Below are 27756 nucleotides of genomic sequence, written 5' to 3'. Positions count from 1 at the left end.
GGGAAATGGCTCAGTCACTCAAATTTAGATATTATTATTTTATAACTTCATAACAAAATTTCAAATGATTTGTAAAAACAGACACTTATTAAAAAAGGATACATGAGGAGACAGCAAGATAACAGCGAATATCCAGAGGATTAAAAAGGACCCCAGTATCAAATACAGTTAGCTGAAGATTCAACTTTTAGCAAATAAATATAAATTCTTGGAATTAAGAAAAAAATACAGACAACAGATTCTTTTAGTTTTTCTTTTACCAGATGAAAGTCTCTGTCATCTTGGAACAAGGTGAAGTGAAGTGAAAGTCACTCAGTCATGTCCAACTTTGCAACCCCATGGACTATAACCCTCCAGGCCACCCTGTCCATGGAATTCTCCAGGCAAGAATACTGGAGTGGGTAGTCGCTTCCTTCTCCAGGGGATCTTCCCAACCCAGGGGTCGAACCCAGATCTCCCTCATTGCCAGCAAATTCTTTACCAGATGAACCTTTGGGCTTCCCTGGTGGCTAAGATGGTAAAGAATCCATCTCAGAATTCAGCATGTTTATCCAAAATCTTACTTTTTCAGATTCAACTATATGGAATACTGGACACAGATGAGGGATGGCTGAAAAGATAGCACGACCCATGGTGAGAAACCTTGTCTTGATGTAGGTTTTCATATGCTGTGGTGAAAATATACACAAATGTCCTTCTAATCCAAAACGATTAGAAGGGAAGGGACCTTGTTTCTTTCAAGACTGTTCTTATGTTTAGAAAATGCTCTTTTTAGGTCACTTAGGAAATCCTTCGAGCTTTTTGCAGAGAACTATTCCAGTTATCTTTAATTGCCACTGGGAATATTTAAGAGGAGTTAGTAATGAAGGAGTGAATGTCTACCTTTATGTCAGGTAGAAAATGAAGAAAAATAGCCAAGGAACTTCCCTGGTGGTCCAGTAATTAAGAAACCGCCTTCCAGTGCAGGCGACACAGGTTCATCCCTGGTCCAGGAACTAAGATGCCACATGCTGCAGAGCAACTAAGCCCATGTATCACAATCAGAGAGCCCACATGCTGCAAGCCCTGAGCCTTTGCACTCTAGAGCCTAGGCTCTGCAATGAGAAGCCCACGCACCACAATGAGAAGCTTGTGCATCACAACTAGAGAAAGCCAGCATGCCACAACAGAGTCCCATGCTCAACGAAGAGCCAGAACAGCCAAAAAAAAAACCAATCTGGGGGTTTTTAGGTATAGATTTTCAAGTTGGTCAAGGTGGAGGATGCTTTATTGCCACTCCTGATGTCTCCCTCCCTGTGAAGGAACTCTGTTAGGGTAACTATTAGCCTCTCTACATCCTTTCAGCCCACCCAGGGAAGACTGAGTTACTGTGATGAGTATAAGGAGCTTTAGAAGGATAAACAGGACATTCATCATCCAGTTTCTTCCTGTTCATCCTCCTTCTTGGGAGTCAGAGGCCTACAGGGCACACGTGTTCTACTCTCAGTTCAGTTCAGTTCAGTCACTCAGTCGTGTCCGACTCTTTGCGACCCCATGAATTGCAGCACATCAGGCCTCTCTGTCCATCACCAACTCCCAGAGTCCACCCAAACCCATGTCCATCGAGTCAGTGATGCCATCCAACCATCTCATCCTCTGTCGTCCCCTTCTCCTTCTGCCCCCAATCCTACCCAGCATCAGGGTCTTTTCCAATGAGTCAACTCTTAGCATGAGGTGGCCAAAGTATTGGAGTTTCAGCTTCAACAGCAGTCCTTCCAATGAACACCCAGGATTGATCTCTTTTAGGATGGATTGATTGGATCTCCTTGCAGTCCAAGGCACTCTCAAGAGTCTTCTCCAACACCACAGTTCAAAAGCATCAATTCTTCGGCTCTCAGCTTTCTTCACTGTCCAACTCTCACATCCAAACATGACCACTGGAAAAACCATAGCCTTGACTAGGTGGACTTTTGTTGGCAAAGTAATGTCTCTGCTTTTAAATATGCTATCTAGGTTGGCAATAACCTTCCTTCCAAGGAGTAAGCGTCTCTTAATTTCATGGCTGCAGTCACCATCAGCAGTGATTCTGGAGCCCAAAAAAATAAAGTCTGACACTTTTTCCACTGTTTCCCCATCTATTTCCCAGGAAGTGATGGGACCAGATGCCATGATCTTAGTTTTCTGAACGTTGAGCTTTAAGCCAACTTTTTCACTCTCCTCTTTCACTTTCATCAAGAGGCTCTTTAGTTCTTCTTCACTTTCTGCCATAAGGGTGGTGTCATCCGCATATCTGAGGTTATTGATATTTCTCCCGGCAATCTTGATTCCAGCTTGTGTTTCTTCCAGCCCAGCGTTTCTCATGATGTACTCTGCATATAAGTTAAATAAGCAGGGTGACAATATACAGCTTTGATGTACTCCTTTTCCTATTTGGAACCAGTCTGTTGTTCCACGTCCAGTTCTAACTGTTGCTTCCTGACCTGCATACGGGTTTCTCAAGAGACAGGTCAGATGGTCTGGTATTCCCATCTCTTTCAGAATTTTCCACAGTTTATTGTGATCCACACAGTCAAAGGCTTTGGCATAGTCAATAAAGCAGAAATAGATGTTTTTCTAGAACTCTTGCTTTTTCGATGATCCAGCGGATATTGGCAATTTGATCTCTGGTTCCTCTGCCTTTTTTAAAACCAGCTTGAACATCTGGAAGTTCACGGTTCACGTATTGCTGAAGCCTGGCTTGGAGAATTTTGAGCATTACTTTACTAGCATGTGAGATGAGTGCAATTGTGCGGTAGTTTGAGCATTCTTTGGCATTGCCTTTCTTTGGGATTGGAATGAAAACTGACCTTTTCCAGTCCTGTGGCCACTGCTGAGTTTTCCAAATTTGCTGGCATATCAAGTGCAGCACTTTCACAGCATCACCTTTGAGGATTTGAAATAGCTCAACTGGAATTCCATCACCTCCACTAGCTTTGTTTGTATGCTTACTCTTAATTCTTCTGGATGGATAATCCTAGTTCTCTGGTTTACTATTATAACATTCACTCTCTCATAGGTGTATATGAGATTTTTCACTATCAGTTTTGCTGGTAACAAAGAGGATGCTTTGCTCACTTTCTACTTACTCGTGTTTAATTTTCCAATTGTTTTTGAACATGAGAGACAAAAACAAGGTGCTACTAACTGGATTCCTTGAACACTCAACATTCAAAAGTGCTTGAGTAAGCTTGGTCCTTCTTTCTGAGCCTTTATCTGTGCTATCACCCTTGCCTAATTGCTTCTCTCTCTTCAGCATGATCTCAAGCACTCTGTTTCCCAGGAGGCCTTCTTTAGTTTATCAAGCATCTCTGTGCCTATACTGGACATTGCTTTAAATCCAGTTAATCCTAATCTTAACTTGCTGCTTACTCCTCTACTTTGCTCATGTGGACATAATAAGAGGATGTACTTTTCACCTGGATTTTATGAGGACTGTTGTTTAAAGACATTCCTTGTATCACTGGAATTATTTCAAATGTTTCACACATAGATAAAAGCATTAATACAGTATATTCCTTAGAGTCACACAGGTCCTAAGGGGTTCTCTTGGCTTTGCCACATTCTAGGTGACCTCAGCCAAGGTTCTTAACCTCTCTGTTTCTTACCTTTAGAATAACAATAATTCTTCCTAGTTCTGTAATAATAAAATGTATAATGCAGTAAGACACTTAGCTTATCTCCTAACACATAATAAATAGCCAATAAATGATAGCATACCATTAGTCTTTATAAATATATCTGTGTGCACAGACATGTACATCCATATATACATTTTCATTTGTGATATGATTCCCAAGGCATTGAGCTAAGTCAGATGTTTCATATTTGTTTTGAAAATGCATAATCATTTTTTTATTCATTAATGCCCGTTAAATTCCAAGGAAAACATTGTTAATATAGACAAGTATTTTAGGAAAATCCCATAATCATACAAAATGGTTGCCCAGTGGATAAAGGGAAGTCTCATCTATACAGAGAACATTTTGAAAGATTTCAATAAGCATGACTACATCCCATCCGTCAATAATTCCAAATAAACATATCCTTGGCAATATGTGCTTAAAGCAAGAGGCAGCAGAATTTAGAAAGGAAGTGATATTAGAAAGATAATTTTCAGACATTGTATCTATGCCCTACCTTTCCCTGAAGACGGTTGCTAAGGCTTTGTAGAATATCCAAACATTTAGTTAGTCATCTCTGAACTAAAAGCACTAAGCACTTTGTTTTCAAATATATAATGATTATCATGTTCAATATGTTCTGAGGTGTTTTACTATTAGTACTGTCTTCATTGTGGCAGAAACTACTTGCCTGACAGGTACTGTGAGATAACATTGATTTTAAAATGCCTTAACTTTAGACAGATTAAAATGTAAAATAAATATGTACCTTAGAATCAATGAAATAAGATGATTTCTCTCAATAATATTTTTTGAGAAAATATTTCAGATTCTATGCCAGGGTGTAAAACAGAGACTAATACAGGCAGTTTTCCTACTCTCGTGAATGTCAGGAAAAATTATATGGGCAATGTATGGAAAATAAAGTTAGGGCTTAAAAGAAATGATTTTTATAAAAAATTTTTATTCATAGCTAATTTTGACTTAATTGTAATTAAAGAGAAAATTCAAAAATTAAATTTTAATGCATGATAATAATAATTAGAGCTAAGAAAAATAATCATACTGACTTCTACTTCAAGTTATAAAGGAGAAGCTTATATTTCATCAAACTTCCTGATGAGATAAAGCTATAAAAGCTAGATAAAATTTTTAAAAAAGGAAATGAAAACATATTACTTGAAGGCATAAGGGAACAAAGGAGGCATCCAGAAGCTCTCTCAAAATGTTAGAGAAAAAAATTGCAGTAACTCTCACTTTTTGAGTCAATAGTTTTATGATGCAATGGTAGTAAATGGCAGAGTTCCAGGACAGACCTAGAAGATGGGCTTCCAGTTCAGTTCAGTTCAGTTCAGTTGCTCAGTCATGTCCGACTCTCTGCGACCCCATGAATTGCAGCACGCCAGGCCTCTCTGTCCATCACCAACTCCCGGAGTTTACCCAAACCCATGTTCATCGAGTCGGTGATGCCATCCAACCATCTCATCCTCTGTTGTCCCCTTCTCCTCCCGCCCCCAATCCTACCCAGCATTAGGGTCTTTTCCAATGAGTCAACCCTTCACATGAGGTAGCCAAAGTATTGGAGCTTCAGCTTCAACATCAGTCCTTCCAATGAACACCCAGGATTGATCTCTTTTAGGATGGATTGATTGGATCTCCTTGCAGTCCAAGGGACTCTCAAGAGTCTTCTCCAACACCACAGTTCAAAAGCATCAATTCTGCGGCACTCAGCTTTCTTCACCATCCAACTCTCACATCCATACACGACCACTGGAAAAACCATAGCCTTGACTAGACGGACTTTTGTTGGCAAAGTAACGTCTCTGCTTTTAAACATGCTATCTAGGTTGGCCATAACCTTCCTTCCAAGGAGTAAGCGTCTTTTAATTTCATGGCTTCAGTCACCATCAGCAGTGATTCTGGAGCCCAAAAAAGTAAAGTCTGACACTGTTTCCACTGTTCCCCCATCTATTTCCCATGGAGTGATGGGACAAGATGCCATGATCTTAGTTTTCTGAACGTTGAGCTTTAAGCCAACGTTAGAATTAGAATTAGAAATTAGCCAATTAGAAAACCCATGCTAGTAACCTATGCTTTCAGTTGATTTTCTAATTATTGTTTCTAATATACAGAAATAATTTTCTATTGACATTTGATTTAGTGGCATTGTTAAATTCTTATTCCAGTGGAAAATCTTCCAATATTTTACAATGTATAACGTTTGATATAGGTTTGTGCTTTAGATACCATTCTATTCCCATTTTACTAATAGCCTTTTATCATTCATGAGAAGTAAGTTTTCCAAATGAAGTTTCTACATCCACAGAGATGATTGCATGATTTTCCCTTTTTATTCTCTGAGGGTGATGACTTTGACAGATATTGTTTGAATTTACATATAAATATATATATATATTGGAGAGGCAATGGCATCCCACTCCAGTACTCTTGCCTGGAAAATCCCATGGACAGAGGAGCCTGGTAGGCTGCAGTCCATGGGGTCGCTAAGAGTCAGACATGACTGAGCGACTTCACTTTCACTTTTTACTTTCATGCACTGGAGAAGGAAATGGCAACTCACTCCAGTGTTCTTGCCTGGAGAATCCCAGGGATGGAGGAGCCCGGTGGGCTGCCGTCTATGGGGTCGCACAGAGTCGGATACGACTGACGCAACTTAGCAACATATATATATATACACAAACACACACACATATTAAGCCATCCCTGCATCCCTGGAATAAAACTGTTCTTGGTCATGAAATACTATCCTTTTTAGGTAACATTGGAGTAGATTTGTTAATACTTCGATTACAGTTTTAGTTCATGAGCAAGACTGACTGCATTTTCTTACTTCTTGTTCCTCTTCTCACTCTTGTTCTTCTTTTACTGCATTGCCCTTGTTCTTGCTTTTATTTTTATTTTTCTTCTTGTCATTCCTCCTCCTGCACCCCTCCTCCTTCTTCCCTTCTCCTCCTCTACTTCACCCCCTAACCCCTCCTCCTCCTTTCACTTGCCTTATGATGCTTTGTCTATTGTGATGTCTAATGAAAAATGTGCAGGACCTACACACAAACAAATGCGTGTAAACACACATGTGAGTGCAGTCACGAACTAGAGAGTATGAATGAGATAATGCTAAAGTTCTAATTAAAGGGATACAATATGTACCTTGTTCATGGAAGGCTCAATATTGTAAAGATGTTAGTTATCCATAATCTAATTTATAGTTCAATATAGTATCAATCATAATTTCATGTACTACTTTTAAAACTGATAAGCTTGTTTTGAAATTTATATAAAAATCAAAAGAACTAATGATAGCCAAGAGAAAGAATAAAGCTGAGGAATTATAAGGCTAAATATCAAGATATTTATAAATTAGCATAATTGAGACAATGTGACACTGGCAAAAAGAAAATTAGACTAGATTTCCCCTCAGGCACACATGCAGTCCGTCACTCAGTGTATTACTAAGTTGCCACTGAAATGCATTGTGGAAAAGACTATTCAAAAATTACAGATAGACTTGTTGAATGTCCATTTGGTAAAACTTACTTCTTGATTGCTACATTACTCCTTACACAAAAAATGATTCTAGATAGATAACGGTCAGAAATATTAAAGGTTTAACTTACTCCTTGGAAGGAAAGTTATGACCAACCTAGACAGCATATTAAAAAGCAGAGACCTTACTTTGTCAACAAAGGTCCGTCTAGTCAAGGCTATGGTTTTTCCAGTGGTCATGTATGGATGTGAGAGTTGGACTATAAAGAAAGCTGAGCACCAAAGAATTGATGCTTTTGAACTGTGGTGTTGGAGAAGACTGTTGAGAGTCCCTTGGACTGCAGGGAGATCCAACCAGTGCATCCTAAAGGAGATCAGTGCTGGGTGTTCATTGGAAGGACTGATGTTGAAGCTGAAACTCCAATACTTTGGCCACCTGATGTGAAGAGCTGACTCAATGGAAAAGACCCTGATGCTGGGAAAGATTGAGGGCAGGAGGAGAAGGGAACGACAGAGGATGAGATGGTTGGATGGCATCACCAACTCGATGGACATGGGTTTGGGTGGACTCTGGGAGTTGGTGATGAACAGGGAGGCCTGGCGTGCTGCGGTTCATGGAGTCGCAAAGAGTCGGACATGACTGAGTAACTGAACTGTAAAATGTTAATTCTAAAATATAGCATAGAAAAATTCCTTCATGACATTGAGACAGGCAGATATTTCTTAAACAAGGTAAAAAAAAACCCTACTGCTAAAAAATCTGTATTGCTTTAAATTTAAGACATTCTGTTCACTAAAAGACATTATAACTGAGAATGGAAGTCAGAGGACAGAAGAAGATATGTATTTATTTGTCAGAAGACATATCCAGAGTACGTAAAGAAATCCTAAAAACCAATAAGAAAAAGAAGATAAAAATGATGAACAGGGATGTCCCTGGTGGTCCTGTGTGTCTAAGACTCTGTGTTGCTGAGGGCCCAGGTTCAATCCCTGGTCAGGGAACTATATTCCACATATTGTAAATAAGAGTTTGCATGCTGTAACTAAAGATCCTGTGCGCGTGTGCATGCATGCTCAGCCATGTCTGACTCTTTATAACCCCATGGACTGTAACCCACTAGGCCACTCTGTCCATGGCATTCTCCAAGCAGGAATACTGGAGTGGGTTGCTATTTCCAACTCCAGGGGATCTTCCCAACCCAGGGATCAAATCCATGTCTCACTAGTATCCTGCATTGGCAGGTGAATTCTTTACCACTGAGCTACCTGGGAAGCCCTAAATATCCCACATGCAGCTCAAAGATCCCACATGTTACAACTAAGACACAGCACAGCAATCCCCCCTTCCAAAAAAAAAAAAAAAAAGGACAAATTCTTGAGCAAGCACTTCACAAGGAAGAATAGGCAAATGATCAATAAGCACATGAAAAATTGTTCAACTTCACTAGTCATCAGGGAGATGTCAGGTAAAACTACAATGGAATGCACCTATTTAACCATCAGAATGGATAAAATTTTTTAAATTAAATTTTTAAAAAGATACTGAAAATCCAAGCATTGCCTAGTAAAGTATCTGAAACTTGTAGTAAGAGTGTAAATTGATATAGTCACCTTAAGAAACTTGCAGTTTCTGCAAAAACTGAGTATTAGCATACATCATAATACAGAAATGTCACTCGTGGATATATATATATATACATACATGGAAAAAATGTGTAAATGCACCAAAAAGACATGTGCATGAATGTTTATAGCAACATTATTTATAGTACTAAAACCCAAACAAATTCATCCTGAGTGGAATAGAATATATTCATAAAATTGCATATTTCAGTGAAAAAAATGAACTATTGCTGCTCAAAATATAGATGCATGCTAAGATAAATCTAAGATACCAGATGGAAAGTTATATATACTATATAATCCTATCTATGAAAATGTTAAGACTAAAAGGCTGCTAAGAAAATAAAAAACAGAATAGTGATGGGGTATGATAAGTGGGTACTGAAGATTTATTAGGGAGTCTTCTGTGGTGTTAATAATAATAAAACTCTGTATTTTTAATCTGGTTAGTGACAACATGAGTGCATTCCCTTTGTTAAAAATTCATTGAGCTGATATAGTAATCAAAACAGTGTTGTCTTGGCACAAAAACAGAAATATGGATTCAACGGAACAGAATAGATAGCCCAGAAATAAACGCACCCTCTACTGTCAATTAATCTTTGACAAAAGAGGCAAGAATATACAATGGAGAAATGACAGTCTCTTCAGCAACTGGTGCTGAGAAAGCTGGACATCCACATATAAATCAATGTAGAACACATCTTCACACTACACACAAAAATAAACTCAAAATAGCTCAAAGACTTAAATATAAAACATGACACCATAAAACTCCTAGAAAAGAACATAGGCTAAACATCCTCTGGCATAAATCACAGCAATGTTATCTTCCGTCAGTCTCCCAAAGCATAGAAATAAAAGCAAAAATAAATAAATAGGATCTAATCAGCTTATAAGCTTTTGCACAGCAATGAAAACCACAAACAAAACAGAAAGGCAACCTATGGACTGCGAGAAAACATTTGCAAATGAGGCAATCGACAAAGGCTTAATTTCTAAAATATACAACCAACACATACAACTCAGTAAAAAAAAAAAACAAACAACCCAATTGAAAAATGGGCAAAAGACCTAAACAGACATTTCTCCAGAAAAGACATACAGATGGCCAATAAATACATGAAAAGATGCTCACCATCACTAATTATTAGAGAAATGCAAATCTAAACTATAACGCTGCTACTGCTAAGTTGCTTCAATCGTGTCCGACTCTGTGCGACCCCATAGACGGCAGCCCACCAGGCTCCTCCATCCCTGGGATTCTGCAGGCAAGAACACTGGAGTGGGGTGCCATTTCCTTCTCCAATGCATGAGAGTGAAAACTGAGAGTGAAGTCACTCAGTCGTGTCCGACTCTGTGCGACCCCATGGACTGCAACCTACCAGGCTCCTCTGTCCATGGGATTTTCCAGGCAAGAGTACTGGAGTGGGGTGCCATCGCCTTCTCTGAAACTATAATGAGGTATCACATAGATGAGAATGGCCATCATTAAAAAGTCTACAGATAATAAATTCTGGAAAGACTGCAGAGAAAAGGAAACCCTTGTACACTGTTGGTGGGAATGTAAGTTGGTGCAACCTCTATGGAGAATGGTATGGAGGGTCCTTTAAAAACTAACAATAGAGTTGTCATAGGACTTAGCAATCCCAGTTCTGGGTATATCTATCTGGAGAAAACACTAATTCAGAAAGATATGCACCCAATGTTCACGACAGCACAATTTACAATAGCTAAGACATGGAAATAACCTAAATGTCCATCAACAAATGAGTGACTAAAGAAAATGTTTTATATATATATATATATATATATATAAAATACACACCCACCCACATATATGTACATATATATGTATGCTGCTCAGTCACTTCAGTCATGTGCAACTCTTTGCAACCCTATGGACTGTAGCCCGCCAAGCTCCTCTGTCCATGGGATTCTTCAGGCAAGAATACTGGAGTTGCCATGCTCTCCTCCAGGGGAATCTTCCCTGACCCCAGGGATTGAACTCGTCTCCTGCATCTGCCCATACGTATGTATACATACGTACATATATATGTACGTATGTATCATATATCCAATATATATTGGAATATTACTAAGCCATAAAAAGAATGAAATAAGCCATTTGCAGCAACACAGATGGACCTAGGGAGTATAATACTAAGTGAAGTAAGTCAGACAAAGACAAATATTATATGATATCCCTTATAAGTGGAATCTAAAGTGTTAGAGAATCTACAATATAATATAAGTTAATTTATTTACAAAACAGAAAAAGACTCATAGACATAAAAAATAAACTTATGGCTACCAAAGGCAAATGGAGGGGAGGGTTAATTAGGAATTTGGGATTAGTAGAGAGAAACTACCATATATATAAATAAATTAACAAGATCTTACTATATAGCACAGGGAAATATATTTGACATCTTGTAATAAACTATAATGGAAAAAAAATTAAGTGATCTTATGGAGCTGAAAAAAAGTTCATTGAGCTGAAAACATTGTTTTTGCAGTTTTCTCTGTTATTTTCAATAAAAATATTCATTAAAATAAAATACTGCTGCAGCTAGAAAAGCAATATGAAGCAAAGTTTTGGCCTGTAAGTGGTATCTAGATCTATTTAATTATTTGACTCTCCTGATTCATAATCAAGAGGTCATAAAATGACATCTCATTAATTCACATTCATTTCATGGAATGTCCTAGACCCCACAATAAATTTTCAATAATGGTTTCTTAGATTCATTTCTGGAGCTTCTAATACCACTAATGTAAATAAGATTTGAAGTATACAGAGGAACCAGAGATCAAATTGCCAATATTTGTTGCATCATGGAGAAAACAAAGGAGTCCCAGAAAAACATCTATGTATGCTTCATCGACTACACTAAAGCCTTTGACTGTGTGGATCACAACAAACTGTGGAAAATTTTTCAAGAGATGGGAATACCAGACCACCTTACCTGAGAAAACTGTATGCTGGTCAAGTAGCAACAGATAGAAGCAGACATGGAACAACTGACTAGTTCAAAACTGAGAAAAGAGTATGACAAGGCTATATATATCATCACCCTGCTTATTTAACTTATATGCAGAGTACATCTGTGAAATGCCACACTGGATAAACTCAAGCTGGAATCAAGATTTCCAAGAGAAATAGCAACAACCTCAGATATGCAGATGATACCCCACTCTGAGGACAGAAAGTAAAGAGTAATCAAAGAGCCTCTGGATAAGGGTGAAAGAGGAGAATGAAAAAGCTGGCTTGAAACTCAGTATTCAGAAAACTAGGATCATAGCATCTGGTCCAACCACTTTAAGGCAAATAGATGGAGAAAAAATGAAAATAGTGACAAGTTTTATTTTCCTGGGCTGCAAAATCACTATAGACAGTGACTGCAGCCATGAAATTAAAAGATGGTTGCTTCTTGGAAGAAAAGCTATGACAAATCTAGACAGCGTATTAAAAAGCAGAGACATCACTTTGCTGACAAAGGTCCATCTAGTCAAAGCTATGGTTTTTCCAGTAGTCATGTATGGATGTGAGTGTTGGACCATAAAGAAAGCTGAATGCTGAAGAATTAATGCTTTTGAATTTTAGTCCTGGAAAAGACTCTTGAGAGTCCCTTGGACATCAAGGAGATCACATCTGTCAATCCTAAAGGAAATCAACCCTGAATATTCATTGGAAGGACTGATGCTGAAGCTGAAGCTCCAATACTTTGGCCAACTAATGCAAAAATTTGACTCACTGTCAAAGACCCTAATGATGGGAAAGCCTGAAAGCAAAAGGAGAAGGGGCAGCAGAGGATGAAATGGTTGTATGGCATCACTGACTCCATGGACATGAATTTGAGCAAACTCTGGAGATAGTGGAGGAAAGAAGAAACTGGTGTACCACAGTCCATGGATTTGAAAAGAGGCAGACACAACTCAGCAACTGAACAACAGTAACACAGGATGAATTGTGGATGGAGAAGCCAAGAACAGATTCATCAAATATTTTAAGTCTCTACATTTATTATGAAACTTTCATCAATGATAAAATCCCTATAGTGAGTGGAAGACTGGATATCATAGCCATCAAGGTCTGTCGTTTTTAATCAAGCTCTGGCCTATTAAACCCAGTGTTTTGGAAGTGCTGCCTGGCATTCTTAAGCATCAACTTGCCCATCTCTGCTGAACAGATCTAATTCTGCTTTATTGATGATGCCAAGTGTTTGTGTGAATCACAACAAACTGTGGAAAATTCTTAAAAAGATGGGAATACCAGACCACCTGACCTGCTTCCTGAGAAATCTGTATGCAGGTCAAGAAGCAACAATCAGAAGTAGACATCGAACAACAGACTTGTTCCAAATCAGGAAAGGAGTACGTCAAGGCTGTATATTGTCACTCTGCTTATTTAACTTACATGCAGGGTACATCACGGTAAATGCCGGGCTGGATGAAGCACAAGCTGGAATCAAGATTGCCGGGAGAAATATCAATAACCTCAGATATGCGGATGACACCACCCTTGTGGCAGAAAGTGAAGAAGAACTAAAGAGCCTCTTGATGAAAGTGAAAGAGGAGTGTGAAAAAGTTGGCTAAAAGCTCAACATTCAGAAAACTAAGATCATGGCATCTGGTCCCATCACTTCCTGGGAAATAGATGGGGAAACAGTGGAAACAGTGTCAGACTTTATTTTTCTGGGCTCCAAAATCACCGCAGATGGTGACTGCAGCCATGAAATTAAAAGACGCTTGCTCCTTGGAAGAAAAGTTATGACCAACCTAGACTCATATAGAAAAGCAGAGACATTACTTTGCCAACAAAGTCCATCTAGTCAAAACTATGGTTTTTCCAGTAGTCATGTATGGATGTGAGAGTTGGGTTACAGAGAAAGCTGAGCACCGACAAATTCATTCTTTTGAATTGTGGTGTTGGAGAAAACTCTTGAGAGTCCCTTGGACTGCAGGGAGATCCATTCAGTCAATCCTAAAGAAAATCAGTCCTGAATATTCATTGGAAGGACTGATGCTGAAGCTGAAACTCCAATACTTTGGCCACCTGATGCGAAGAACTGACTCATTGGAAAAGATCCTCATGCTGAGAAAGATTGAAGGTGGGAAGAGAAGGGGATGACAGAGGATGAGATGTTTGGATGGCATCACCGACTCGATGTACATGAGTTTGAGTAAGCTCCAGGAGTTAGTGATGGACAGGGAAGCCTGGCATGCTGCAGTCCTGGGGTCACAAAGAGTCGGACACAACTGAGCAACTGAACTGAACTGACTGAACAGATTGGGCTTCTGGTTGAAGAATTCAAAATATATACTGCAACATGCTCATGGAAGAATGTTAAGACAAAGACACAGCCAACCAGCTTTAAGAATTATCTGTGGAATTTATTTTAAAAGATTCTTATTTTATACTTCTTAGCTCATACTCCTCTGTATTTTGCAATCCATATTGTTGATCTCAGTGGAGTTTACAAATAGCCAGCTTGGTAAACGGATGTGTATCTCTTAGCCTGTATTTATTTTTGCTTTGCCATTCATGTTGTCACTGACACCCACAGAGGTTACTCAAAAATTGTTCAGCTACAGCTTCATTTTCTTGGGGCTAGTAACTTATGTTTGTGCTGTACATGAGGATGCTCACAAGTGTATCTTGATTTTCCTGTCTCTCTGAAGCTATTTTGCTAAGAGAATAATTCAATTCTAGAATGCATTGAAGATAAATCTATTACATGAAATACCGAATGCCCATGCACTCTATTCTGCCCTATTATTTATTCCAAATAAACTCTGAGGTACATATTTTCTTCATTTTACGGATGAAAAAAAAATGTTCATTTAAAATAAATAGCATGAGTGACTCATAAACTGGTCAACTAGCAGTTTGTAGTTTAATACTCATTTTTTCCAATTTCTGAGCCCATACTTCTCCTATCTTGTTTAAATAGCTGAAGCCTGTTGGAAGTTAATGATTCTAAGGTATAAATTAATGTCCATTTAGGTGCTTCCTTCTGAAATATGTGAATCTCCACTGTACTGTCTGGCCCTATATAGAGATACCTACATTACCAAACAACTCTTATTATATTTGACCATATGTTGTACTAAGAAACAAACAATTCCTTTCTTTACACCCCTGCCATTTCTAAAAGGAGAACAAGAGTTCCTTAGTATTCTTTGCTCTCTCTGGGTTGATTTTCTGAAGAAGGTTAATGTACTCTCCTTTTCCAGGAGCTGTTCCAGGACCTTCACTTACAAAGCCCAGGTGGCAACCACTGGCAGTAAGAAGGGTACAACGAAATATGCCAGGAGACTAAAAAACATATCAAATGCATTATAAGGGACTTCAAATTATACCCCTGGAAGCAGGGATGCAGAATGCATCACACAATGTAGTACAGGAAGAAATTTGTTGGGGTGAGACAGAATCACTTATGCAAGAGGAAGTAAGGCCAGTTTATGCTTAAGATCTGAGGCAGCACTTCTCAAACTTTATTCCCCCTAAGAATCACTTTGGGATCTTGTTAAAAATGCTGTTTCTAAGGTCACACCTCTGGAGATTCTAATTGTCCAAATATGGGGTATGTGTGAGGTAGGGGAGGTCCAGAAATCTATACCTTGACAAAGTAGCAGGAGTGATGCTGAAACACCGATAATATATTGTGAGAATTCATGCTCTAAAAAAAATCAAAGGGATAAAGGACTGATCAACAAAGGTTTGGAATAAAGCAACCACTGAGTGGTTCCAATCCTACCTTTAAAAAAAAAAAAATCAGAGTATAATTGCTTTATGATGTTGTGTTAGTTTCTGCTTACAACAACATGAATCAGCCCTACATATACATATGTCCCCTTGCTCTGGAGCCTCCCCCCCCCATCCCACCCCTCTACTTCATCACAGATCATTGAGCTGAGTTCCCTGTGCGGTATAGCATGTCCTCACTAGCTATTTTACACAGTATAGTGCATATATATGTCAATCCAACTCTCTTAGTTCATCCCACTCTCTCATTCCTGTGCCCACAAGTCCATTTTCTCCATCTGCATCTCTATTTCTACCCTGCAAATATTTTCATCAGTACCATTTTTCTATATTCCATATATGTGTGTGTGTGTGTGTGTGTGTGTGTGTATTAACATATGAGGTTTTTCTCTGACTTACTTCACTCTGTAACAGGCTCTCGGTTCATTCTCATCACTACAAATGACAAAATTTCATTCCTTTCTATGGCTGAGTAATATTCCATTGTATATATCTATCACATCCTCTTTATCCATTCATCTGTCAATGAACATTTAGGTTGCTTCCACGCCCGGTTTACAATTCTACCTCTTTTTATTTCAAAGCCCTTTCATTGATATAATGTGGAAAAAAAAATCAGTCATCTCTAAGTCATTTCAATGACCAACATGAGAGGTAATACAATCATTTGGATCAATTGCAGAGATTTAAGTAAAGACTTAATTCTTTATTCTACACCTCTTTGGGGATAGATATGTTGTAAAGCAATTTTCTAAAAACATTTTACAAAAGTAAGTATGTATATGACACAGTTATGGAACAATTCAGAAGGGTCTGGAGCCATAATCAAACATAGTTATGTTTCTTCAGGAAAATGTATGGATGCTCATACTTTAAATGAGATGAAGTCTATAACAAGTTTGCTGTCTTTTTAGGTCAGTTCTTTCTGTCAAATGAGTTGAGATCAAGTCATGTTATTTTTATGACAATGGGGAAAATTTTTAGTTTTCAAATAAATACTATAACTTGAAATCAAATATTGTGGATGAGATACTATGGACTGTAAAAACTACAGCTTATTGAATCGTTAATATTTGCCTAGCATTGTATGTAGTGTTTTCCATATGGTTTCTTATTATTGTTTTCACAATATTTCTATGAAAAATGTCTTACATGTCTTATTGTAAAGATGAGGAAACTGAAGCTCAGGGGATTAAAGTGATTTGCTGATTTGCTCAAGGACAGACTAGTGAGTGGCAGAATCAGGTTGAGGACATAGCGGATCTGACTTTAACTAATACTTTTGTTGTTATTGCCTGGTATTATTGCTTTGCTCCAAAGTCTTCCCTTCACAACTAAATTAAGAAAGAAAAGTGCGCCCTAGTGGTAATATGAATACAAGTTTAAAATCTCTTTTCATTAACTGTTAAATGTTTTATTAAATGTATGCTATACTTTCGTAGAGTTCTTTGTGCAGTTCACAAGTATTCCCCTTCTTCTTTCTCTCTGGACCACGGTAGAAAACCACTCATTCATCCCCTATGGAGTTAGACATGGCCTGTTATTGCTATGATAGCATCATCTCAAAGGACTAAAACAGCACTCATAACCTGCTGTTATCCAGCTTTCTCATTTTGTGTCTACATTATTGATTTCAGTTTCTGTTCCTAATCTATAAAATGACCAAAGTAAACATCAATTAATAAAGCTGTATAATAATTTTGCTATTGAAAAAACCACTGTTTCCTACCCTGGGCCATTTCTACCAACAACATATTGTCAAAGGAATACAAGAAAATATATTCCGGTTAAAGTCTGACACCATAGATTGCTCTTAAATTCCAAGTTTAATACTATATAAGAAATGGTCAATTTGATGTTAACATTTTTAAATTGATGTTTCTTATCTTTTTTATTATTACTGGGATTTCATTCTAATATTTTCTAGGCTTAAGCAAAAGAGCACCAATGTTATGGATCTTTACAGATCATTTACTCACTAGCCTCTCCTTCCCTTTTTCTTTTACCAAGTTTCCTAATTTCCTTTGGGAAATTTACTCTGCTCCTTTCTCAGCCATTGAACTTGTATGCTACACACCACACTCTAGATCCTAGGATGGAGATTAAGGATCCTATTCCCGCACCTAGGGCCACTGGTTTAGGAATGTGAACCTGACCAAATTTAAAGCCAACAGAAGAGAAATACTAGGAACTCCAAGGAGAGAGTCTGTCTGTGACAGTGCAGCGTGAAGATTTGAGGTCTCTTCTCAGTGCAGCCGCTTTCGTATAACCAAGTAAGAATTTGAATCTCCACAGTGGTTCTGTGTGGAGTCTGAAGATGAAGTCAACACCATGGATAAAAGATGGAAGACATGGAGAGAAGCCAGATCTTTGATAGAAATTTTCTGAGCTACTGAATCTGATATTTGTGACTTAAATAATCCTGTCTGACACATATTTTGATTATAAAAATTATTTTTCCTTAGACAACATTGAGACCAAAGGAATATAAGGATATTTCCATAACTTGAAAGATGTTGACTGTGTTTCCTCGAGAAGACCCAGTGACCAACTAGGTCACATTCCCCAAGAATGTTCTGAGCTTCCACCACAGAGCCACTCATAATTGTGCCACAAGAGGAATCTTTAATACATGGGTTTTCAGTGTATTTACTGTCCATTTAAAGAGGCAAGAAACATGTTTCTTAAATAAATGTGTTTGGAATATAATTTGAAAGTATTGGTACAGTTATTATCTTTAAGTGTTATTGTAGTTTATAATTGTTCCTGAGTATCTCATGATAATGACGTGATGCAGATAGCTCCAGGGGCTTATTTTTTCTTCAAGCATGTTTTGGGTTTATTAAACTAGCAACAGTGAAATATTTGACAAAACACCCTGTTCAAGGCTGTACAGAAACATATGCTGTCATCACTGATGGTGGGAAGTACAAAATGGCACAAGCCTTTTTGTGGGGAATTTGGCAATATCTCATAAAATTGAATATGTACATACTCACATACTTTTCCACTAAGCAGGACTGAAGATATACCTCTGCAACACTAAATTATATATATATATATATATATTTAGTATATATACTATATATATAGTATATATATATATATATATATATATACACACACACGTTTATTAGTCATGTATTTGTAACAACAAAAGGTTGAAAACAACGCACGTTTGTTAATATAGACTGGTTAAATAAACTAGCCACACAGTGGAGTACGATACAGCGATAAAGACTTGAGGACAAACTCTATGAGTTGCTATGAATTTCTAAGATGTATCAGGTAAAAAATGTCATAAGTATAGAACAGAATATAGTCTGCTACATTTTGTGTATGAAGGAAGGGAGAAATAACACCCCCCACCCCCCACACACACATGCACATGTATTCTAGTGGCTTATTTTAGCAAGTTTGTAAAAAATGGTAAGTTCTAGTAAGTACCTTGGCCACAGACTGGTCACAATATCACTAGACCTGGGTTTGAAGGTTGTATGTGATTTATCCATAGAGGAAATGACTGTTTCAAGAAGGGGGATATAACAGTAGTGGGATGCTACTGGAGAAACAGATACCACTCCATCATTTACTATGTCAGTCATGGGGTAAGGCCCATTTCCTGCAGTGTGTTCCTAAGCATCTCATGATAATCCTGTGTTAAGAGACAATACTAAATGCATTTTATAGAAGAACAAAGCAGTTAGTTTAGTTTTGGTTTGATTTGGTTCTTACATGCATAATCTTGCAGCAGGCCTAACTCTCATAGTACTAGAACAAAGGACCTATGAATGGCACTTAAATATTTAACTTTCTCCTTAATTTTACTTTCATTTAACTCTGAACAATTCAAAATCATTTAAATTATATAAGTAGATGGTTTGTCAGATTATAAAAGAAGCATATGCATCAGTGTGTTTCTTTGTGTGTCTCTATATGTACCTTATATAGTCAGCAAAATATTTTAAGTTCTAGACTAGTGAAATATGGAAGTTGTTAAAATTATTAATAATAATAATTTGATTGTTAAATAATATTTAATTTAATGTTAAATTCATCTCATTAAATCCCACAAATTGTATTGTGCTTCTTTATATAATTTTAATAATTTTAATCTGAGTTTTGCCTTAAAAACAAATGCATTGCAATGTTAGTGAGAGCATTAATTTATCCCTGCACACATGTATGCTTCCTGTGACCCTTTGATATCTAGCACTTCCACATTTTATAGGCAAAAATATTGGAGTGGGTTGCCATTTCCTTTTCCAGGGGTCTTCCCAATTCAGGGATTGAACCTGGGTCTCCCATATTGTAGGCAGATTCTTTACTGTCTGAGTCACCATGGAAGCCCATTTTATACGCACAGACATTCAAGTGCCAAGCTAAGATCTTTTTAGCAAAAACAGGAATTAATTTTCCTGATGTCATATTCTTGCTTCTCTGTTGAAGACCAACAGTTGTGAGAAGCACAAGCCCAGAATGGTAAATCATTTATCTGAGATATGCCTACAATGTAATCTTAAATTACATTAAACCATAATCCCTTACTCTCAAGAGGACACACTCATTTTCTTTCTACTCTGAACTAATAGAAGCAGAAGAGATTAAGAAGAGGTAGAAAGAATACACAGAAGAATTGTACAAAAAAAAGCTCTTAATGACCCAGATAACCACGATGATGTGATCACTCACCTAGAGTCAGATATCCTGCAGTGTTAAGTGGGCCTTAGGAAGCATTAATATGAACAAAGCTAGTGGAGGTGATGGAATTCTAGTTGAGCTATTTCAAATCCAAAAAGATGAAGCTGTTAAAGTGCTACACTTAATATGTCAGCAAATTTTGAAAACTCAGCAGTGGCCTCAGGACTAGAAAAGGTCAGATTTCATTTCAATCCCAAAGAAGGGCAATGCCAAAGAATGTTCAAACTACCGCACAATGGTGCTTATTTCATATACTAGCAAAGTAATGCTCAAAATCTTTCAAACTAGGCTTCAACAGTATGTGAACTGAGAGCTTCCAGATGTTCAAGCTGGATTTAGAAAAGGCAGAGGAACCAGAGGTCAAATTACTAACATCTGTTGGATCACAGAAAAAGCAAGAGAATTTCAGAAAAACATCTACTTCTGCTTCATTGGCGATGCTAAAGCACTCGACTGTGTGGATCACAACAAACTGTGGAAAATTCTTAAAGAGATGGGAATACTAGACCACCTTACCTGCCTCCTGAGAAACCTTTAGGCAGGTCAAGAAACACTAGTTAGAAGCGAACATGGAACAATGGACTGGTTCAAAATTAGGAAAGGAGTACATCAGGACTGTATATTGACACCCTGCTTATTTAACTTATATGCAGATTACATCATGAGAAATGCCGGGCTGGATGAAGCACAAGCTGGAGTCAAGATTGCTGGGAGAAATATCAACAACCTTAGATATGTAGATGATACCACCCTAATGGCAGAAAGCGAAGAACTAAAGAGCCTCTTGATGAAGGTGAAAGAGGAAAGTGAAAAAGCTGGCTTAAAACTCAACATTCAAAAATCGAAGATCATGGTATCCAATCATATCACTTTATGGCAAATAGATGGGGAAAAAATGGAAACAGTGACCGACTTTATTTCCTTCGGCTCCAAAATCACTGCGGACATCAACTGCAGCCATGAAATTAAAAGACACTTATTTCTTGGAAGAAAAGCTATGACCAACCAAGACAGCATATGAAAAATTAGACATTACTTTGCCAACAAAGGTCCGTATAGTCAAAGCTGTGGTTTTTCCACTAGTCATGTACAGAAGTGAGAGTTGGACCATAAAGAAGGCTGAGCACCAAAGAACTGATGCTTTTGAAATGTGGTGCTGGAAAAGACTTTTAAGAGTCTCTTGGACAGCAAGGAGATCAAACCAGTCAATCCTAAAAGAAATCAACCCTGAATATTCTTTAGAAGGGCTGATACTGAATCCAAGACGCTGATGCTGGGAAAGATGAAATGCAGGGGCAGAATGGGATGACAGAGAATGACATAGTTGGATGGTATCACCGATTCAACAGACATGAGTTTGAGCAAACTCTGGGAGACAGTGAAGGACAGGGAAGCCCAGCGTGCTGCAGTCCATGAGATCACAAAGAGTCAGACCTGACTTAGTGACTGAACAACAACAACTGTTCTTTCCACATTTCTATAAAGATTTTTCCTATGTTCAAGGATTAGTTCAAATATTTCTATCTCCATATAGTTTTTGCTAGCTATCTTCCTTCAATTCTACAACAGACATTCATGAAGCATCTACTATGTGTCAGGTCCTGTAGGAGCTGCCAAGGATAATGAAGTTGTACATTATGGCAGTTTGTCTGTCCTCAGTCTTATAAAGGAGATACCCTTTCATCACATAGAAAGGGCTTGTGGTAGATCAGGTAATCAGAAGTGATTTTTATCATGTTTTAACATACATGATTTATACCATGTTGTAAAATGCATTTTAACCGGACTTCCCTAGTGGTCCAGTGGCTAAGAATCTACCTGCAGGACTCGATCCCTGCTCCAAGAAGATTCCACACACAGAGAAGCAGCTGGTCCTGTGCACCGCAGCTACTGGGCCTGTGCATCCTAGAGTCTGTGCTCTACAGTAAGAGAAGCCCCCATAGCAAGAAGGCTGAGCGCTGCAGCTAGAGAATCGCACCCCCTGCATCCACCACAACTGGAGAAAACCTAGCACAGCTCAGCTGAATAATTTCCATTAAAACATGGTGTTCTTCAATTAGCTACCTTGTTTAGTGAAAGCAATGTTGGATTTCAGTATCATGTTTTAATGGAACGTATTCCTTTAAGCTGGCTGGCTTTCTTCCTGTACAATGCTATACAAATGATCCAATACAGTTATATGCTGCTTTGTTATTATAAATACATTTGTAATTTCATTTAATTACTGTATAATCAGTAATAATATAATGTAACTATAATATCAAAGTGTCACCTTTCATACATAAATTGACCCTAAATTTGTAGACCACACATCTAACTTCTTTCAGTTAAGATCTATCAAGTGTAAAAGTTGTTTTAATATTTGTCATTTTTGTAATCAGTCTTAATTAGTCCATACCTAAATCTATGACTTCATATAATATTGAATATATCATTAAAATAGTAGTTCAACATTGATAAAAAGATTTGGGCAGAAACCCAACTGATTCTGGGTAGATATTAAATTTGACAGAATTATATGTACATGTAGTAGAGTAAATCACAAGCCTCAGGTGTTCAAATTGCTAAGGACATCAGTCAATACTTTCAACAGTGGTATGGAAAGGTAGCTGTATAGACTAGCGTGAGTGAATTAAATGAGGAGAATAAAGACAGCTTCTAGAGCATTATAATTATTGAATAAATAACTAAAATAACTAAGCTTTAGGCTTCTTGAAAGTAAGACATACCTCATGTAACTTTGAATCATGAATACTCTTTGTTCAAGTTTTATTTATCACATTAATATATGCCAGGAAGTACTAAATGAATAAAAACGTAACTAACTCAAGAATACCTCGGTTAGTGAAAGCAATGTTGGACTTCAGTACCATGTTTTAATGGAAATTATTCTTCTAAGCTGGCTGTCTTCCTTCCTGTACAATGCTATACAAATGATCCACTAGAGTTATATAGTGCCTTGTGATTACAAAGCCCCTGAAATTTCATTTAATTATTATATAATCACTAATTGTATAATGTAATTATATAATTTATTCTTGCTGTTTAGTCTCTAAGTTATGTTCAATTCTTTGTGACCCCATGGACTATAGCCCACCAGGCTCCTCCGTCCATGGGATTTTCCTGGCAAGAATACTGGAGAGGGTTGCCATTTCCTTCTCCAGGGGATCTTTCCAACCCAGGGATCAAGCCTGTGTCTCCCACATTGGCAAGGAGATTCTTTACCACTGAGTCACAAGGGATTTGTAATTACATAATATGGTTTAACAAATAGAGTATTTCAATTCTTACTTTTAGAGGCATGGAAATCATGGCTCAGATAAGCTAGAAACATGTCCAAGTCCATGAAGCCCGAAGAGATGGCATCAGAGCTCATGTCATCTGAATCCTCATCTAAAATTCTCTCGTCTACCTCTTAGGCTAGAAAGATGCACTGTTCAATTAAAAACTATGGTGATGGAGTGCTGACTGTAACTTCCTAATATCTCCTTTGTACAGAGAAGTCTAGTGGGTATAATTTCATGTTTAGACATGAAATTACAACACTAGGAAAAAGGATCTCAAAGAAATCTCAATACTGTCCTTGACTATTAGCTATTATATTCTCCTAGGCCACAGAAAAGACTCCTGAGGGACTGAGGATAGATTCAAATGTTGGAAGTAACATCAAATGACTATCATATCTAGATCTACAGACACATTAGATCTATCTGCATGCAAAGCTCATGATGGTATTTCCATGGGCCAAAAATGAATGTAAAAGATGGGAGAAGGCAAGTAGAAACCAAACAGCCTCTCACTCAACATTAAGCAGGCAGAGCTATAGAAATGCCACATTGGCTGACGTCTTCCTAAGGGCTTCCCAAGCAAACCCCAGTTCTCAGAGTGTTGGGATGGCAGTTGGTCTCTGCAGACACCTCTCTCCTACCACCTCCAACTGGGAGGCATCAGGCATGGGGGCGAGCATGCCGACTGCCAGAAAGGGGTGGTAGAGGTAGGCAATTCACTAAAATAAGCCCTGGGAGCAGTCACAATTATAAACTACAGTAGCACTTAAACTGGATAATGACTGCATCAATACTTTGCAATTCTATTCCAAACACATATTAAGGTATTTTAAGATCTGAGATTTTTTTTTAGGTAATGGCTTTTTAATTCAGAAAAAATAAGAGTGAGGATGACATGCTATTGAAGCATATGTGCACTAATGTGTGTGATACTCTACCAGGCTTGTTACATAGAGATTCATGTAAGAACTATTTAAAATTTGATTAGATCCAGCTCATTGTCACCCCATTGGACTGAGAGCTGCTCAAGGGCAAGGACCATGTCTAATTGCTCATCTTGAGCCCTATTAATGATTCTTAGAACATAGGAGGCCCTCAATAAATAACCAAGGAGCTTAGTTATTTGGTTAGCTGATTTAGCTGACCCCAAAGAAAGGACCTAACCAGAGCTTGGAGCCACTCCTGGGAGAGTTTGGTGGTGTTGCATAGATGAATACAGGCAGTTTTGCAGTCTGGACTGAGCCTGAATTCTGGCTATTCAACTCACTGGCCATGTGACCTTGAGCAAGTTATTTATCCTGATTCCAATTTTTTAATTTGTAAAATGGCTATATTAATATTCTGCAGAGACCAAGAGAATAAGTAACTTTGCCACTAGGAATCAGTAATCTCCATAGCAAAAAAATAAAAAGCAAAGTCTTTTGGGATTAAAAAAAAAAAAACTTTTCCCTAAAATTAAGGTATATTTTCATTAAAGCAATGAAAGTCCTGAGTCAGTTAAAAGAAAAAAAGTATAGAAACCATATATCTATCCAATATATTTTGAGTGAGTTTACCTACTAATTTGCATTAATTCCCTAACCTATATTGAGTTTCTATTCCTAGAGATGGTGAAATTTAGTGCTAAATAAGCCTTAGAAATAAGGAAGCAAATTCAGGTGCCTGACAGGTGACCTTTACAATTTATCTTTTCATCAATTAACACATTGTAACAGAACACCATCCTTGAATCTGCCTTCAACATAATCTAGTAGTGTTTTGACAAGTGCCTCCTAGGCACGCTGGTCTCAGCTTACAGTGGTTTTTAAATAAATTTTACATCCAGAACTCTTTCTTCTTCCTCTTCACCCTCATCCCTCACCAAAGGCATATTTGGAAAAGAATCTTACAGAGCAGGATGTTTAAGAACCTGGAATTTGTGGCCTGTTTGATCTGATTTCAAATCCCCTACTTATCTCATTGACTGTGAAGGCTCAGACTAATTTCCTTGAGTAACAGAAAAAAAAAGTTTCTTCTTATCTCCGAAAGTAGGGGACTCATCATATCTGCTTTGAGGTACTTATGGGGATACTTGAAAGAGATACTTTATAGAAATTGCCATAGGCACTTTGTTGCACATAGTATGCTTTCAATAAATCACATGATTAATTATTACAACGCTGGATAACTGTGATGTTGTAAAACACGAAATACAGCAATTATCTTGATAGAGGTGTTCAAGGAAGCCATCAGTTCTCAAGAGATGAACATTTGTTTCTCAGTCCCAAACAGAACAGAAACTAGCATGGATGCAGAGTGTTGTAATTTTCCTTGCATCACCATGCAGATGCAAGAGACTGCACTGAATGTTTTGAAATGAAACGATAATCCACTTAAAATCTGTTTCCAAATCTCTACGTGAATTTTCATTTCAAAATGTTTTCCATCCTACATTCCTCATCTCAAAGCCGAACATTCAAGTCCCAGGAAGGTTAAACGACTGAATGTTCCTTGCTCTGCTCTCCCTCAAATCCCCATGGACTTTTAACACCATCAAAGCTTCAGGGCTCTTATTAGCTTCCAGTGAAAGCCAGGGATCATCCAAATTCCCAGGGTGAATCCTGAGGGTCACCCAAATTCCTTCTTTCTCTGTCTTCCTCTGAATATAATTCCCTTCATCCTTTCATTTCCACTTTTTGCCTTGGTCTTTTAATAGCAGTTCCCCCTCAAGAGTAGCAAAAAAGAAAAAAAAGAAAAAAACTTCTATGTGTCTTTAATAATATTCCTGATTGTTATTAGCTTGTCATCCTTATTAGGTTTGGTGACAAACCTTGATCACAGGAACCCAGGAGTGAGAAGCAGGAAATTGAGTCACATTCCCAGTCTTGCACCTTCTGGAACTGGGAGGAATGATTCATTTTTCTCAGGTCTCAATTTCCTTACTGGTACAAGTGTGTGTGTATATATCTGAACTCTAAGGCATGACTTTAGAACTTCAGATCTAAAGGGTCCTCATGAATGGTTATTAAAGCAATGTTGGTGATGCTTTACATGTGCTGCATGCCTAACTTGATTGTAAAGCATGTTCACATTCATTCTCTCATTTAACATTTGATTCTCTCCATACTTTTCTGAAAAAGGACTCCAGCTAATGCCATGTATATCTGACAGATAAGAAACTGAAACACAAATGGTTTTGATCAAGGATGTAATGGAGCATGTTAGAGACAGGCCTGGAAATAGAATCTAGTTTTTAAGACTCTCTACTCTAGCTTTCTTTCATCACTCCAAGATATTTCAACTAATACTGCATGGTTACAAACACCATCAAAAATGCTGCACCACAAGTACCTTACTCCTCAGAAAGCAACGACTGCCAACATCTTCCAGAAAACACAGAAAGTAGACATAGGTCACCTTTTAACTGAGTCATTCTTTCTCTCTTATTTTTTATTTTTCTTCTATTTTCTTCTATTTCAATATCTGATTCAAGAGAGACGAGCTGCCAAAGTAAACTTTTGAGTTACAGAACTTAACAGAGAGGCTTAGATGAGATCTAGAAACCAATTGTGAGATGCTTCATTTCCTATGAAACTAGCTGGGAGAACTTAGGCAAGCCATTTCACTTCTCTGGACTTCATTTTTTTTTTTTTTTTAATCTAGGGAATAAGGTAACTTGATTGGGCAAGTCCAGAGTGTCTGTGATGTGCATGGTTTTGTTTTTATTATGTAACCACGGCACGGAGTATTATTAGTAATGTGAAGCAAAAAATAATGAACTCCTCTGACACATCTGGCAAATGTGTGTGTGTTAGACATTCCAAATTAGTCCAGGTCAGTCAACAAGTCAATTTAATCATACCTTCCCAAATCCCTAAGCACTTCTCTTTCAAAGCCACTCTATAGCACAGCTATTAAAAGAACACTCCCATTCACACTTCTGCCCTTTTTTGGACACAATTCAGCTTTCTTCCTTTTCTGTGGTCTCACTGGAAGTTTACAAAACAAGCAGGAGTGGATCACTGAATCAATCACTGAAGTGAAGTGAAGTGAAGTCGCTCAGTCGTGTCCGACTCTTTGCGACCTCATGGACCGTAGCCTACGACACTCCTCGGTCCATGGGATTTTCCAGACAAGTACTGGAGTGGGTTGCCATTTCCTTCACTACCTGCTACAAATTTTCAATAAATTACAAATCATTTTCTCAGAGTCATTAAATATGCCTGGAATTTTCATGCAGAAACTTTTAATT

General features: G+C 37.8%; 2 protein-coding genes across 5 annotated transcripts in view; one reads left to right on the top strand and one right to left on the bottom strand.

Moving 5' to 3' along the window:
* The window catches only part of LOC145511417 (uncharacterized), a 733827-nt gene extending 715581 nt beyond the window's left edge, over nt 1-18246 (top strand). Inside the window, exons 16-17 of the mRNA XM_081504622.1 lie at nt 572-633; nt 17548-18246. The gene's annotated coding sequence lies outside the window, so the exon portion shown is untranslated. The remainder of the gene's footprint in view (nt 1-571; nt 634-17547) is intronic.
* GABRG2 (gamma-aminobutyric acid type A receptor subunit gamma2) overlaps nt 1-27756 on the bottom strand; it is a 226250-nt gene that overhangs the window by 34307 nt on the left and 164187 nt on the right. The window lies entirely within an intron of this gene.

The sequence above is a fragment of the Giraffa tippelskirchi genome, chromosome 6 (assembly GCF_054371585.1).
Source record: "Giraffa tippelskirchi isolate mGirTip1 chromosome 6, T2T-mGirTip1v1.2.pri, whole genome shotgun sequence".
Lineage (NCBI taxonomy): Eukaryota > Metazoa > Chordata > Mammalia > Artiodactyla > Giraffidae > Giraffa > Giraffa tippelskirchi.
This window is presented reverse-complemented; position numbering and strand designations above follow the sequence as displayed.